We start from the raw sequence: 18,257 nt of genomic DNA, 5'->3' as shown, positions 1-18,257 counted from the left end.
GGTGCCAGGAGTTAAGCCTAGGGCTTCAGAGTCTCAGACATGAAAGTCTTCTGCATGACCATTATGGTGGCCCCATGATTTGATTAATTTCTTTTTTTTTTTACAATTTAATATCCAATTTAATTTTTAAAAAACTTAATGGAAAATATAACAGAACCAAAACATTTAAAATAAGTACACTCGCTATCAATTCCAGTCATTCCTTTAAGTCATATCAACTATAGAATAGGAAAAATAAATTCAGAACTGTAATTACTTTAAAATACACTACTTCCACTTTTGTCAATATTTTACATTTACGTATATACTCTGTAGTGGAAGCAGAATTCTCTCTAAAACATTTCCTTAAAATCTTGAGGTGCATAATAGAGCCACAGGCAATATCTGACATAGAAAACTGAAGTACAGGCCTTTCAAATTTGGCATTTCACTGGTACATACAATGAACAAAGTATATAATCACTGTACAGTGCCTAGACATTCCAGTAATTTGATTGATTTCTAAGAGTTAAACACAGGATGTGATTCTGTAACTGATAATCACAAAATTATTAACATAGTTAGCTGGTTCTTCTGTAAATAACACTAGCAAAGGGATGCATAAACACCTGCAGATAGATGCACCTATGTAGTCCACACACACAAGGAGATTATTAAATTGACTGAAGGTACTAAGCCAAATTATGAATAGTGCTATTAACCAACAATGAGCAGGGCCTCATTTCAAGTATTTAGGTCTCTTTATGAACACCAGTGCATGTACTTACTTTGATGTCCATACTAATGGACTTTTTTATTCTGATTTTATTAGATTTTTATTCTCATAGCCATTAGTTTGTTGTTGTTGTTGTTGTTGTTTCAAATTTATGTTAGATATGGGTACTTATAAACCATGATGCACAAAATATCACATTTTAGTCAAAGTATTTTTATAAACACATCCAAAAAGTTTTCCAAGAGATATGATCTCCTATGTAGTGGGAGTATCTTAATAAAATTTAAATGTCTATTTGTTCACATGCCACTGCTGTTTAGATTCTCAATGCCATTTTTAAATTTAATATTTCTCTCAGACAAAAGGGATGCTAATATTGTGACACAGGAAAGATTTTGTTTGCTAATTCTTGGTACAATATGGCATTCAGCACATATCAACAGAGATGTTACGTGGAATAAAAATGTTCTCCTTGTGAATTTGAATTTTGAACAAATGTGTTTACACTGACAATACTAAGAAGTTAAAAGTGTCTTTTTCTCTGATGAATAGTAACAGTCATTCCAGTTTCTCACTGTCCTCAGAGTTCGGGGCGCCAGTATGCCGGGCTAGCTTCGCTGCGGTAGACAGAGACCCGGGGACACAGGCTGAGCGGAGAATGCAGTTTAATCTTTATTCATGAGCAGGCAAACAGTCCAACACCTAATCACCACACAATGTGCTCCTCCATCTTTCTTCTCTGGCAGCAGTGGCAGGAACTCAGGAAGTAAGTAGGATAGGGGACGGGGAGAAGGGAGAAGCTCAAAAAGGCAAAGACTAAACCCCAATCTCCCAGAGGCGAGGGGAGTGAGACCAAACCAATGTGAAGCATACCAACATCTCACTACAAATTTGTTTACAAGTCAAGAATCTCATTTTCTCTCTTGTCTGTGCTGGACTCCATGCAACACAGCCTCTGCCTGGCCATTCTCTCCAGAAACCCACGACCTAGCCAGCTCCTCCCAGTTTCCCAGGAGCTGGGGGAAGAAGAATCTGCCAGGGGAATGAGGCCCCATGTCAACACTACCAAATCACAATCTTAGTAAACCTAATTTTACAAGGGAATAATTGTATCATACTTGATTTTTGGATTTATTATTATATTTGTTTATTTGGATAGAGACAGTCAGAAATCAAGAGGGAAGGGGAATACAGAGTGAAAGAGAGAAAGGGAGACATCTGCAGCACTGCTTCACCACTTGCAAAGCTTTCTCCCTGCAGGTGGGGACCAGAGGCTTGAACCTGGGTCCCTGCCTCTTGTAGCATAAGCATTCAATCCAGTGTGCATTTTATTTTTATAGAACTAGCTATGTTTATATAAATATCACAAAGATAACACAGAGAGTCCATATACCTTACTCTCATGTTTCATCAAGTTTGTCTAGTGCACTTATTATAACTAATAAACTAATAAACAGAGTGATGCATCACTACAACTAAAGACAATAGTTTATTCTGAGTGTCGTGACTTTTAACAGATACCATTTTTAGATTCTAGGGTTGACACCTGGTCATTATGTCTGCACTGACTCTTCCTGAGGGTGAAGCTTCCTCAAACTTGCTTGACTAGGGACTGGAGGTCTCAGGAGTACTGGTCAGTTTTGGCAACGTTGGTCAACAGGAATTCATCTTTCCTGTTTCACCCCACTACACAGACATCATGGGTTTTGAAAGGTTCATGGAGATACAGCCTCATGCAAGTGAGACGTCTACAAATATGCATCAAGGAGAGAGGTCACTCAGTGTTCACCTGGACGCTGACTGAGCTGATGGTGTTTCTCCATCCTCTGGCACTTTGGAGGAAGTCTCTGACACAGCCCAGCCATGCCACACCTCCCTTTAATGCAGGCAGGCTGTCTGTATACATTACTTGGGAGCTTTCTGATTATTTCTTTTATGTTTTGATTTAATAGCTTTGGAACTCAAGAATAGTATATTGTGCTTTAAGTTGCATCCAATAGGAGATGATGATGGTGGTGGTGGTGGTGGTGGTGGTGGTGATATAACAAGGGCATCCTAAGCTCTGGCCTTGCAGGATTCAACCTGAACTCTCTCATATGCAAGTCCAGTGTGCTGTCACTGCACTGTCTCCCTAGGCTGAAAGAAGTATTTGGTACAAATTATACCAATTTGCTGGGAGTCGGGCGGTAGCGCAGCCAGTCAAGCACAGGTGGCTCAAAGCACAAGGACTGGCATAAGGATCCCAGTTTGAGCCCCCGGCTCCCCACCTGCAGGGGAGTCACTTCACAGGCAGTGAAGCAGGTCTGCAGGTGTCTGTCTTTCTCTCCCCCTCTGTCTTCCCCTTGTCTCTCCATTTCTCTCTGTCCTATCCAGCAGCAATGACATTAGTACTAATAACAACAATAACTACAACAACAACAAACAACAAGGTCAACAAAAAGGGATATATATATATACACAAATTACCCCAATTAACATAAGAAACTATTTCATTTGGCCCCATGTCCCTACAACACCATTTTTTCCAAATGACAGAGTGGCACAAACTCATCTTCTATGCTTCCTGTCCCAGTTCTAAAGTAATTCATTTAACTGAGAAATCCAATGCCCCTTTCCCCTTTCTCTTCATTTATTTGATAATTATATTAGAAGTCAAAATCTGGGAACTCCTATACTTGTTGCTACTGGGGTGTAGTTGATTCCAGGTCATTGAGCCCACTAGAGTAAGAAAATATATGTGCATGCAAAACTCTAGTATATATTTGTACCAATCAACAACTACAGTAGGCAAAATACCCATTCCTACTGATACCTATAATTCTCTTCCACGACCACAAAGATCACCCACAACTCTGCTTATTATCTGTCAACTACTATCCTAACAGTGACGGCGGCTCCTGCCATCTGCCATTTTTAAATGCACTGGTCTCACTGCCATGTCTGTTGACGACAGTTTCAGATTGTAGATTCTAAAGAATTGTCTCTTCTACCATTGGTCTTAAACTCCACTATATTGTTTCCTCTCAGACTCCACATTGTTTCTCTGTTTATTTCTTCCATCTTTCCTCCTTTCCTGTATATTAATACAAGATTATACTCAAGGCCATTTCCCTTCTCACTAAAGAGCTTCTTTTCAACATTTATGAGACATGTCTATTGAGGATGAAATGAAGACGTGATTCACTTTCTATTGTTTAAGAATGCTGTTCCTCTCTTCCCCCTTCTCCCCCTCCTCTCCTCTTCCTCCTGCTCCTAATTCTGTTGCCTCCAGGGTGTCAGCACTACAAATTCACTGCCTCTGGTGGCCATTTTTTTCCATTCTATTGGATAGGTCAGAGAGAAATCGAGAGAGAAGGGGAAGATGCAGAGGGAGAGTGAAAGACACATGCAGACCTCCTTTACCACTTGTGAAGCAACCCCCCGTGAAGGAGGGAAGCCAGGACTGGAACCGTGATCCTTGCATAAGTCCTTATGCCACCAGGTGTGCCACCACCTGGACCCCTCAGCTCCTCCACTTGAAAAAAAAATTTTTTTAACTTGATATTGGACAGAGACAGAGCAAAATTGACATAGAAGGGGGAGACAGAGAGAGAGCAAATGCAATGCTGGTTCACCATTTGTAAAGCCTATCCCTGCAGACGGGGAGTGGGGTCTGGAACCCGGGTCTTTCTGAACTATAATATGTTTACTCGACCAGGTTTACAACTGCTGCCCAGACCCTCCTCCTTTACCTATGAAGGGAAAGTTGACTAGATATAAAAATCTAGGTTGTTGGAATCATTTTTCCTCCATCTATCTACTCTAAGCAACTCATTCACTTTCTTCTAGCTTGTTTTATTGATGATGTAAAGTCTGGGAAAATCCCTATCCTATTTCTGTGCATGTATAGGCTCCTCCAACTCATTTAAGATTTCTCGTTGTCCATGTATTATGGAACTTGAGTCTCTCTCTCAGTCTCTCTCTCTCTCTCTCTGACTCAAAGTCATTATGTCTTCAAATATTGTTTCTGTTCTGTTCCTCCTTTTACCTTTTTTGTTCTTTTTGCTATTTCAATTATGCTTATTTAAAATTTTGGAAAATCTCTACAGTGACTCACTTTGATTTAACATGTTTCTCATTTGTGCTTCCAATGTTCTGTTGGCTTGGCCTCTTCTGCTCACTGAATGATTTTTTTTTACCAATGCATTAATTTATTTTTGTTGCTCTATTTTTGATTTCTATAATCTCCAATATGTCTACTTAATTCACCTATTCTGAATGCTATCTTCTTTCTCCCTTAAAACCATTAGTAAGTCCACCATGAATATTTTAAATTCCCTGGCTAATAATTTCAAACTCTGCATCATGAGAGTCCGATTCTTGCATTTCTTGTGTCTCTGAAAATTGTGCTCTGTCTTCCCTTATCATGATTTGTGATTTTCCATCACCCAAATCCAGATACTATGTATTGACAATTGGGACTAAAGTAAATAGGCATTGCGTGAATTCTGTGTTAAACTGAAGGTACTGAGTGAGGTTGGTTTGGTGCTGGGGACTATCTAATGTATCTGGGGCTCAGATTCCTCTAACGTTTGTGGTTGTCTACCAGGGCTTGATTTCCCTAAGGGGTATTTTATGCTTACCGTGTGCAGGGAAGTTTCATGAACACTTTCCGTATTAAGCTGGTTTATTTTCACTCTCTGAAATATAATTATTATTTTTATGACAAATGACCAGATAATTGAGACATGTTTTTATTTATTTGTATTCAATCTAAAATGTGCATTAGATAAATGTTTATAGACCCATAAACTGGGGGACTAAGTAAAAAGATAAAACATGGTATTTTCAAAGGAAAACAACTCTGAGTTTTGACTTTCTAATCCATTCAGATATGTGTGTTGCATACTCCTGCCTAAATGTCTCTGTGAATATAAATTCCCAAAGCAAACGAAGCTGCTATGAACACAGGCATGTAGACAGCCTTTCAAATTAGTGTTGACAGTCTGTGACAGTCTTCTAAAACCATTTACTCTCTTAATTGTAATTTCACTTTTTTAATTTTTTTACATATACTTTTTATGCTTTTATTTCTTGTTATATGTAAATTTTTCTGAATTAAAGCAACACATACAAAAACATTACCAAATGAACATTAGTTTACACTATAGTCTTTAGCAAAATATAAACACAACCTCTCATCTCCCCTTGATTGGGGTCTGGGAGACATGCCAGGACCCCAGTGTCCCTCCATCCTGTCCCTGTCCCTCCTTCACCAGAGGCCTTTACTTAGGAGCAATACGCCACCCCCACTCCTGGTGTCACCTGTGTTTTCCCTCACTGTTCTTTGTTCTATGAGATCAGTTGGTATTAGTTTTTCTCTCTCTGGTGTGTATCACTCAATATGACGTCTTTAAGAAAGTAGAATTATCCTTACCACCATCATTTGATAATACTAAGTACTTTAAGGAAATCAAATGATGAAGTAATTTTTTCTAAGAACTAGCTTACAACCTGTAGAGCACAGACGTAAACAATTCAGTTACTGTTCACACCTTGTATACCTGTGTATGCAATGAGGTCTACATTACTGTTACTTTTACATACCTTGCATACCTGTGTATGCAATGAGGTCTACATCTTGAATGCACCAGCAAAGCTACACGCCTGTCTGTCCTGCTGCATCCCATCCAGATGCCATGGCTCTGACTTCTGTACATAGGGAAATATGTGTGGGAGTTACAGCAGTTCTTTCAGTCTTAATTGAGAAATAAAAGATAATTTAAGAAGTACAACTCATATTGAAGGGATTTGAATTGGACGGGAGGGTTGTGAGATGAATTTACTTAAGAATTTCTAAATGAAAATGATACAAATTCAAGGCTGAGCAGAACATTCTTTCCTCAAATCATCCATTAGCAATCAGCAGTCTTCATCCTAGTAGAAAGACATAAAATCCATTCATGCTTTTTTGTCGACATGCAGAATGAGTTTGGTATATACAATTTTGATGCTGTTGTTTCTTCATATCAAGAAATATAATAAGTTCTAGTTACCCTTAACAATAAAAACAGAAAACTAAAGTCTAATAGAACTGAGGGCAATTGCTTCCCTGATGTGTAATATAAAACAAAAGGTACTGCTTGATAAATGTGTTTCAATGAGTTTAGCCACAAAAAGAATATACATCTGTTTGTATGTTAATCAAGTGGATTTTACAAAACATGAAAGAATTCTGAGAATGAGAAAATTATAAACTATGAACAGTTTTGACAGTATATCCAACATAAGATTCAAAAGAAAAATGACCACGTCAAGTAATTGAAACATAGAGGAAATTGTCTGAAAATAAATCACTCAGATTATAAATCCTGACTAAGGAACAGTATTTTGTTTATGTATGAGGAGATATATTTTCTGATTAATAAAATATATTTTGTGTTTACTAAATTAAAGACCTCAGACTAAGCACTACATGGTATAATCCAACAATAATCTCAGAAACAAGTTAAAGTCCAACTGCGGCATCGGTGAGCTTAAATTTAAAGAAGAGGGGTCAGTACTCCTTCTATTCTACTTATTAAATGTGTGGGGAGAGAAGTCTTGCCACAGAATTAAGCATTTAATTTTCCTTTTTTTTTTTTTCATAATCATTTATGCTACCAGAAAAGGTCCCACAATGCATGGTCTATTCTTTAGGGCAACCCATTGAGACATGTTTCCATATTTGAACAATTAGAGATTACTGTGAGGAGAAGAAAGGCAGTAATGTATAAAAGTCTGTGACTTAATAGTTGGTACAGTGATGGGAGATGTGAATGCTCAAATGTGATGTCACAAATTTGATCCCTGCCATTACATGCATGAATGCTTTCTCCTCTTTCATTTTCATGGGGAAAAAGTATTTTTAAAAAGAATATCTTTGTAAATTAAAAAACTGATTGGATCAATTCACATTCCCCCCAATAGTGTAAAAGTTTCCTTTCCTGAAGAAACTTCTCCATTTTTCATGTCTGTTTTTACCTTTGGATCACTTCTTTGGTGCATATTCTGTTCATATCCTTTCCCTGCTTTTGGAATTTTTTTTCTGCTGTTTGATGAGCAATTTGTTATATTGGTTATCACACTTTTGTTTTAGGGATAGCATGAAAAGATTCCCCAATCTATAAGGGGTTTCTAATTCCTTTTACTGTGGAGAAGTGTTTCAATTTGACACATGCACACTGGGCAGTTTTTGTTTGTTTGTGGGTTTTTTGTTTTTGCTTGGAGAGATGTCTGGACAACTCTCAGAAAGTTAGCAATAAAATTATTCTATGACTCAGCAATTATTCTGGGGACATATTGTAAAGAAACAGCACACCCATCCACAGATACCTGTGTATTCCTATGTTTAAAGGTATGGACTTAGTAAAAGTCTAAACTTGGAAGCAACCCAGGTGTCCAACAACAGATGAGTGGCTAACAAAGTTGTGGTCTATATGCATCACAGAATACAACTCAGCTGTTAAGAATGATGGATTCACCTTCTCCATGTCATGTTGGCTGGAGCTTGAAGGAATCATGTTAAGTCAGATCAGCGAGAAAGAGAAGGATGAAGATAGGATGATCTCATTCATGGGCAGAACTTAAGAAACAAGACCCCACCAATGTGTCCTGGAGCTCCGCTTCCCCAGAGACCCACCCTACTAGGGAAAGAGAGAGGCAGACTGGGAGTATGGACCAACCAGTCAACGCCCATGTTCAGCGGGGAAGCAATGACAGAAGCCAGACCTTCCACCTTCTGCATCCCACAATGACCCTGGGTCCATACTCCCAGAGGGATAGAGAATGGGAAAGCTATCAGGGGAGGGGATGGGATATGGAGATCGGGTGGTGGGAATTGTGTGGAATTGTACCCCTCCTACCTTAAGGTTTTGTTAATCCTTTCTTAAATAAAAAAAAAGAAACAAAAATAGAAAGAGGAAATACACAGCAACATTTGGACTGGTTTGGTGCACTGCAACAAAGCAAAGGATTCTGGGGAAGGAGGACAGGCAGAGGGGTGGGAGGAGGGAATGTTCAGGTCCTGGTGCAGGATGATGGGCCTAAGGCAGGGTGAGAGTGCTTTACAGACACGGCTGATTTAGCTGACTCTCAGCTCCAGAGACCTCCTTGACCCATGGTCAGGCATAGAAAAGCACCTGGCATCTAAAGCCCAGTTTCTTTGCCTCTTACATACATGTCTGGTCCATGGTCTCCACTCACTGTATACTCAGAATTCCTCATTTTACTTGCCAATCAGAGAAATGTGTAACCATCGATTTGAAGTAAGAATTAGCTTTACAGGTACAGGAAGTCAGGCGGCAGCGCAGCGGGTTAAGCACACGTGGTGCAAAGTGCCAAGGACCAGCTTAAGGATCCCGGTTCAAGCCCCTGGCTCTCCCCACCTGCAGGGGAGTCGCTTCACAGGCGGTGAAGCAGGTCTGCAGGTGTCTGTCTTTCTCTCCCCCTCTCTGTCTTCCCCTCCTCTCTCCATTTCTCTCTGTCCTATACAACAACAATAACTACAACAATAAAACAAACAAGGGCAACAAAAAGTAATAAATAGATAAATATATATATATTTAAAAAAATAAGAATTAGCTTTACCTAGAATATTTCAGAAAGGTCTCATATTTCTACAATAACCAGGAAAAAAAACACTAATAGCATTAAATTAATCACTATAATAATCTCGTAGAAATAACCTACAAAACAATTAGTATCATTTATAATAGCCAAAAGTTAGAAGCAACCCAGACATCCAATGACAGATGCATGAGTAAAAACAATAAAAATTAAAAGTTTGGTATATTTATCCAATGGTATACTAGTCATCTGATAAAGTGGCAACATTATCTCCTTAGCATCCTTTTTGATCATGATGGAGACGACCATGTTAAGTGAGATAAGCCAAAAACAAAAGGACAAGTACCAAATGTTCCCACACATAGGCAAGACTTAATAAATAGAGTCTGGGAGGGAGCACGCATGGACTGAACAGGATGGAATGCACTAAAGCAGAGGACCCCCTGGAAGGAGGAGGACTGAGGACAGGAAGACAACTTTGGGGGCTGGTGCACACTGAAAGCATACTACACATATGTCCATGATCGCACTGTAAAGTATTAATCTCTCAATAAAAAAAAATAAAGGGGGCTGGGCGGGAGAGCAGCGGGTTAAGTGCACATGGCACAGAGCACAAGGACCAGCATAAGAATCCGTGTCGGAGCCCCCGGCTCCCCACCTGCAGGGGAGTCGCTTCACAGGCGGTGAAGCAGGTCTGCAGGTGTCTGTCTTTCTCTCCCCCTCTCTGTCTTCTCCACCTCTCTCCATTTCTCTCTGTCCTATCCAACAACAAGGATAACAGTAACAACAATAATAATGGTAACAACAACAATATACAACAAGGGCAAGAAAAGGATAAAAACAGCCTCCAGGCTGTGGGTTCGTAGTGCAGGCACCAAGGCCCAGCAAATAAATAAACAAACAAACAAATAAATAAATAAATAAATGAAAATCCTCCGTGCCTTACTATTTAAGAACAGAAAAGAAAAACCAAATGTAACTGAGTATATATCCACAGTCTTAAGCTTGGCTTAACTTACTGTATACAACTGATACAACCTTTAAGATTCCAAAGGTCTTTAATTATTCTGGAACTATACATGGTGGAATTTAGTAACAGTGATTATAGTTTCAGATTAAACTCAACTCAAATTGAGATTCACTTTACAGTTTAATATTGCAGTTCAAAGAGATTAAATCAGCCAAGAAAGAGCATGAATCTTCCATGCTGTATGCACGCAAGACTTTATCTTGAATCCTCACAACTACCATAAAGTTGAAAATGTTTCCAAGAATCATGCTCAGACAACCGCTATTTCGGCTTCAATAAAAACAACTGCTGGATGCCTCAGATTATGATAGACTCTAGAATAGCCATTATCGTCTAAATTACAGTATCACCCTTATCAGAATGATTTGCTTCATTGTCACAGTCCGCCCACAATCAGCCTCAATAATTGTAGCTACTGTGTATGAAATAATAACAAACCCTAAGGGAAGAAACCATGTGTGCCATTTGTAACAGATGTGAGTCAGTAAAAGACATTTTCTAGGGAGCCTGGTGGTGGTGCATCTAGTTGAGCGCACGTTACAGTGCACAAGGACCTGAGTTTGAGACCCCAGTCCCCACCTGAAGGGGGGAAGCTTTGTGAGTGGTGAAGCAGTGTTTCAGGTGTCTGCCTCTTCCCAACTCTATCTCCCCTCCCCTCTCAATTTCTCATTGTCTCTATCCAATAAGTAAATAAAGATAGTACATATTTTTTTTCAAAAAGATGTTTTCTTAAATTGAAAAAAAAATGATGTTTCCAAGGTTATTTTTAATGGTAGGGATAAATGTTGTAAATGAATCTAATTTTGATAAAATTTTTGGTAGAGCCAGAGCGTGGCATATGTGTAATTTCATCATTCCAGGGCTGAGGAGTTTTTCAGACAGAGAGAGAGAGAGAGAGAGAGAGAGAAGCACTGCGGTTTCCTGGGGTGCCCAGGTATACCATAGGACACTAAGACTCAACGCAGGACTCTCCCCATGGTATGGCATGAGTCCTGCATAGTGAACAATCTCTTAGCCCCTAATTTTGTTATTTCCTTAGTCATATACACTTTGCAGGTACAATGTGACAACTCAGTCCTTAAATCATGAAGTTCAATCTTAGTCTATAGTGGCACCACCACACACAAAAACAAGGTAAGATAAATAAGCAGATATGTAAAATATGAACAGATGTAATTGCAACAACTTCCTTTTTCAATATATCTATTTATGTATTTATTTTAATGAATGAGATATACAGAGAGAAGGATGCATAGAAAGAAACCAGAGCCCTGCTCAGGTCTGGCAGAGGATGGTGCTGGGGATTGAACCTGGGACCTCACAGCCTCAAGCATGAAAGCGTTTTTGTAGAACCATCTTGCTGTCTCCCCAGCAGCACCTTCCTTCTACTGCAAAGCATGGCAGCAGAGTGGCAGGGTCATGGCTACAAAGGCAATCCCCCTATCATAATACAAGAAATTGCTGTGGGGGTTTAGTAAATGATCAAAAGTACATGTTTTCCTCATCCTATTTCTTGTATCGAGTAGCAATATAATAACAATAATAATAAAAATCATTGGTGACAAGTGGTAAGACTTTAGGACCCATTATTTAAAAAATCACAGAAGACGAATGCATATAGAATATATTCTGGCCTACATGGACTTACAAGTGGACCAATCCTAGAAAAATCATTTTAGAGATCTCTTCTTTACTGAAAACACAACCGATACATTTCAAAACACAAACTGAGGGCCAAGGAGATAGTTCTGCCTGTTAGAGCAGGGGCTATGAGTTCAATCCCCAATAGCACCTGATTCCAGATATGAGCAATGCTCTGGTACACTCTGTTTCTTCCTCCTCTCTTATCCTCTCTCTCTCCCTGTCCCTGTCCCTGTCCCTCTCCCTCTCCCTCTCCCTCCCCCTCTCCCTCTCCCTCTCCCTCCCCCTCTCCCTCTCCCTTTCCCTCTCCCTAAGTAAATCTAAAAACATAGCTAACATTGAAATATGTCCCTGAATTATCTTTTCACTTCTGCTTCTTGACCTATTATTACACGTGTGTGCTGGGAACTGTACCCACAGAAGACTGTCACTATTTTCAAGGTGATTACCGAATTATCAAGCAAACCTCCAAACTGAATGCCATAATTTAAAGTTATCAAAATGAAGAGAAATCCACAAAATTAGGAATGCAGTAGTTGGATTGATGACAAAAATAATCTTCTGCCTCAGAAGGAATAACAGGTTGACATTTTAGAAATCTCATTTTGAAGCAAAAAGAACAGATTGAGAAAATCGTCATATAATTTCTGAGCAGGGACAGTTTAAGGAGCCTTAGTCAAATTTCATTGTACGTAAGTTTTTCTTACAATTGCAGTGGTTTCTGTTACACTGAGTTATAACCCCTACCCATAGAAGCGGCTTTTGATTTGATTTTCTTTGCCTTGGGCAAGCATGATTGAGGACCCATAAGACTATAGAAGATGTTGATTGATTTTTTTTTTTTGATCCTGTGAGATAATACAAAGTTCTTAAATTGGTTGTGTTAGAAATCTGAGGATGAATTGAAACTTTAGGCAAATTGCAGAGAAGATTTTTAATCTTCGATTTGTTCAAATTTGTAACAGAGGACACAGAAAAGATTTGTATCTCTTCCTGTCAAATTCCTTTCTACTTCACATCAATCACTTTTTTTCCCTTCCACCTTTTCCCATTCCTATGTGACTCCTTTCTTCCTTATACTAAAGGCCTTTGGGCCTTATTTAAATTAAAAAAGATATCAAAGCCACACAGAAAGCTACAGCTAGTTTGGAGATCAAGCCAAAAAGAAGTCAAATAAAAATAAGTATCAAAATGGAAAGTGAATCTGTGACTTTCTCTCCATGAATCAGGCTAGCAGAGCAACAGAGAACTCTCACCAAAATGTGCGAAGCCCTGGGTTCTGTTCTCCATGAACTAATAATGGGAGCAAGAAGAACTGGGTTTCCTGCTGTGTGTAAAATGCAAATACTTTCCTATTGATTTATGATTGACCTTCAGATCTTAAATCTTTAGACATGCGATTTCATCACATCTACCTCAAAAGTGCCAATACCATCAACACAGAGACACCACCACTTACCTCTCCATTCCGAGTTCTCACATTGTCCAAAGAGACACCATAGTTTTGATATCACCCAGGTTTTAGTGTGACCACTGATAAGCAACCAACTATCTCTCCACAGAGTTCCTGTAACAGATCACTGTGCTCTGTGGAGGTCTCCTTTGACTATTGGTAAGCATGACACTTAACTTGTTATACTAAGGAGCACTGACTTGTAATTTATTTGATAAATTAGAGCACATGTCTGGATGTATGAATATATTTTAAAAAGACCTTTCCTTTTTTGTTTTCAAATAATTTTATTTACTTTTTTGAAATTTATATTTATAAAAGGAAACATTGACAAAACCATAGGATAAGAGAAATACAACTTTGCACAATTCCCACCACCAGACCTCCGTATCCCATCCCCTCCCCTGATAGCTTTCCTATTCTTATTTTTTATTATTATCGTTGTAGTTATTATTGTTGTTGACATTATTGGATAGGACAGAGAGAAATGGAGAGAGGAAGGGAAGACAGAGAGGGGGAGAGAAAGACAGACACCTGCAGACCTGCTTCACCGCCTGTGAAGCGACTCCCCTGCAGGTGGGGAGCCAGGGGCTCAAACTGGGATCCTTACAGGGGTCCTTGCACTTTGCGCCACCTGTGATTAACTCACTGCGCTACCGCCTGAGTCCCCAGCTTTCCTGTTCTTTAACTTTCTGGGAGTATGGACTCAAGTTCATTGTGGGATGCAGAAGGTGGAAGGTCTGGCTTCTGTAACTGCTTCCCCGCTGAACATGGGCGTTGACAGGTGGATCCATACTCCCAGCCTGTCTCTCTTGTTCCCTAGCAGGAAAGGGCTCTGGGGAAGCTCATGACCACAGAATGTGAGCTCAGATCTACAGGGATGCAGAGGTCACACAAGCTCCTAAGCTGAATATGGGCCCCAGATCACATCAAATCGATGGGGTTTACAGTCAACAATATTTATACCCCTTTCCCATATTAGGGAGCCACTCTCTTCCCTGATCCAGCTTTCTGGTCCTTTTCCCAGCCATGACATCATCTCCACAGACAATAACTTGGGATCCACCTGCATATCAGATTTCAGGCTCAGGGAAAAAAAAAAAAAGAAAAGACCTTTTCACTGACAGAACAGGGGTGCTGGCAGCCCAAAGAAGAAACACACAGAATCCTGAGCATGGATGATTGGGAAGCATCACAACATTCCCCTCAGTTTGCTTTCATTTCCTGTTGTTTTGAGGTTTCCATAAGAACCTGAAGGAACAGCTACTTGGTGCTGGGCGGTGGTGCCCCTGGAGGAATACACGTTACAATGCACAAGGACACTAGTTCAAGCCTCTGGTCCCCCTTGGTAAGGGGAAAGCTTCAGGGACAGTGAAACTGTGCTGTAGGTATTTCTCTCTCTCTATATATATATCCAATCAATAAAAAATAAGTTTGTTTTTTAAAAAAGGAATAGCTACTCATTTCTACACAGAAACATCTCATTGATGGAACTATAGGATGTTGGGGAGGAAAGGTTCCATGCTTGTGTTTTCAGAGTGTTCTCCATAAAATTAAAATAGGGAGCTACTCTCTTCCCTGATCCAGCTTTCTGGTCCTTTTCCCCAGCCATGACATCATCTCCTCAGACAATAACTTGGATCCACCTGCATGTCAGATTTCAGGCTCAGGCAAAAAAAAAAAAAAAAAAAAAGAAAGAAACACTAGTATAGCTATAGGCCTTTGAAATATAACTAAAATATGCCCACTAGCTATCTACAAAATGGAGACTCACCAACACTTCATCTGCACTATTCCAGCCTTTAGGTCCATGATTGATCATCAATTTGTTTGGCTTTATATGTTAACTCTCTTTTTAGCCACCAGGTTCCAGATGCTACCATGATGCCAACCAGACTTCCTTGGGCAGAGGACCCCACCAATGTGTCCTAGAGCCCTGCTTCCCCAGAGCTCTGCCCCACTAGGGAAAGAGAGAGACAGGCTGGGAGTATGGATCCACCTGCCAACACCCATGTTCAGCGGAGAAGCAATGACAGAAGCCAGACCTTCCACCTTCTGCATCCCACAGTGACCCTGGGTCCATACTCCCAGAGGGATAAAGAATGGGAAAGCTGTCAGGGGAGGGGATGGGATATCGAGTTCTGGTGGTGGGAATTGTGCAAAGTTGTACCCCTCTTATCCTATGGTTTTATCAATGTTTCCTTTTTATAAATAATTAAAAAAATATTTATTAAATGGATCCGGAAGGAAGAGGAGGAAACATGGCTGGCGGCAGCTACTGGAGAGACATTGTGGACGTCTGTGGGAGCCATAAAGAGCATTCTCACTTGCCATTAGCATGCCAACTCCATCTGTATAATTTATTCTGTGTCTTATGCAGAAGAATTTGAAATGCAATTCTTTTTTTATATTTATTTATTTTTCCCTTTGGTTGCCCTTGTCTTTTTTTATTGTTGTTGGAGTTATTGTTGGTGTTATTGATATCATCATTGTTGGATAGGACAGAGAAATGGGAGGGAGAGAGAGAGAGAGAATGAGTGAGAGAGAGAGAGAGAGAACCCTAGTAGACTACTCAACCTACAGAACTGTTAGGTGGAAGAAAGCTGAATCTCAAAGATATTAGGAAAGTTCTTCTATTCCACACTCTAGGCAAATATCAAATATAGATATTCAAAATAACACCAATAGTATATTCACTGAGATAATAGAAGAGCACATCAAAAATATACTCAAGGTCCTCAGCAGAAGCTCAGGGACTGCACATCCCAGTGGTGCTCTCAGCATGCTAACCCTTTCCTTCACTGTGGACTTCAATTCCCTCTTAACCATCATGAAACTACTCTTGGCAAAGCAGGGCTTGTCCAGGACTTTACACTCACAGACGGCCTCACATCTTTGCAGCCTCCAGGTCTCTGTCAACCCCCTCCCACCCCAGACAAACAAAGAGACACATGTCCATGGGAATACCCAGGGGCTTATGAAGGTATCCAAGTATTAGGCTCTCTGCACACTTCTAGAAAGATTACTTGGGAGTTGGGCGGTAGCACAGCGGGCTAAGCGCACGTGGCGCAAAGCACAAGGGCCGGCTTATAAGGATTCCGGTTGGAGCCCCCGGCTCCCCACCTGCAGGGGAGTCGCTTCACAGACGGTGAAGCAGGTCTGCAGGTGTCTGTCTTTCTCTTCCCACTCTCTGTCTTTCCCTCCTCTATCCATTTCTTCTGTCCTATCCAACAATGACAACAACAATAGCAACTTCAATAAAAAAAAAAGATTACTTAACATCCAATAATCTCATTTACATGAAAAATACACCAGAGCATGTTTTATTTCTGTGAGGTCCTATATAAGCAAGAATGCAGAATAGGAAAATTATATGATTAACATCACTATAAATGCACTCTAGGAGGGAACTCACAGAACAGCGATTAAAATGCTAATGGATGTTTTCTCTCACTTGGTTAAGTTCAATGCAAAATTTAAAACAAGGGGGGCAGGCTGCAGTGCATCCGGTAAAGCTCACATGATGTTTTGCACAAGGATATGTGCCAGGACCAGAGTTCAAGTCCTGGCTCCCCACCTGCAAGGGGGATGCTTTAGGTATAGTAAAGCAGGTCTGCAGGTATCTATCTTTTCCTCTCATGCTCTATCTCCCTTCCCCTTCTCTATTTCTCTCTGTCCTATTGAATGAAAAGGGGAAAAAAAAAAGTAGGGGGTGGCCACCAGAAGCAGTGGATTCTTAATACCTGCCCCAAGCCCCAGCAATAACTCTGGGGGGAAAAAAAAAAGGTGAAAATAAGGTCTCTGAAGGGTAAAGCAGGGTTTTTGGCAAGCAATAAGGAATAACTGTAAGGGATAATAAAATTGACTGAAAATAAAAGCCCTTTGATTACCAGCAGGCAGAAGAAATCCTAAAACTTCCTGTCAGGTAAGCTGGTTCCATGGCCCTCAACAGACACAAATTCCTGACACATTCTAAAATTATTTTCAATTCCTTTAACCTCCATCGACACAAACTCAAATGTTCATTATAGAATGTTAAAAACACACAGAGGAATTAAATAATGTTGACAAAAGTAGAAGCTTTTTGATATTTATTTTCTCAGATATGCTGCATATTTTCATTCAAGGCAAAAACCTTATTCCAATAGATCTTTAATTTGCTAATAAACAAAACATGTTTTTCTAAATGTGAAAACACTGAAACAGCTAAATGTAAAAAAAAAAAAAAAAAAGACAAGTCCCCCAACCTGGAATGGTTTCAAAGAATTAAAATTCTGTTCAGTTTTTTTCTCAGTGTTTTGACTGGTCAGGTATGACTTGTATGATCCTCAGATTCTGACTTGGTGTAATATGTATAATATGCCAAACTTACAAAGTTTTCCCACTGAGAATGTGTTCCTTAAGTATAGTAGACTGCTCAGGGGAGTGGAGTTAGGCTGGAGGCTTAAGGAAAACACCTGGGGATTCCAAGTGAGGTTACAGGACAGTAGGAGAGACACTATAGAGGAAGGGACAAAGAGAAACCACAGTGACACATTATAGCTCTTCTATAAATTGGCAAAAGGCCACTAAAAAGAAAAAAGCAGAACACAGCTGAGCCACCAAGTTGCAGATGCTGCCATGACGCCATCCTGACTTCTCTGGGCAGACGCCCTCACCCACGTGTCCTGGAGCCTCCCCTCCCCAGAGCCCTGCCCCACTAGGGAAAGACAGAGACAGGCTGGGGGTGTGGATCCACCTGCCAACACCCATGTCCAGCGGAGAAGCAATGACAGAAGCCAGAACTCCCACCTCCTGCTCCCCATAAAGAGGGATAAAGAACAGGGAAGCTT

Source organism: Erinaceus europaeus, chromosome 9, assembly GCF_950295315.1.
Source record: "Erinaceus europaeus chromosome 9, mEriEur2.1, whole genome shotgun sequence".
Taxonomy (NCBI): domain Eukaryota; kingdom Metazoa; phylum Chordata; class Mammalia; order Eulipotyphla; family Erinaceidae; genus Erinaceus; species Erinaceus europaeus.
This window is presented reverse-complemented; position numbering follows the sequence as displayed.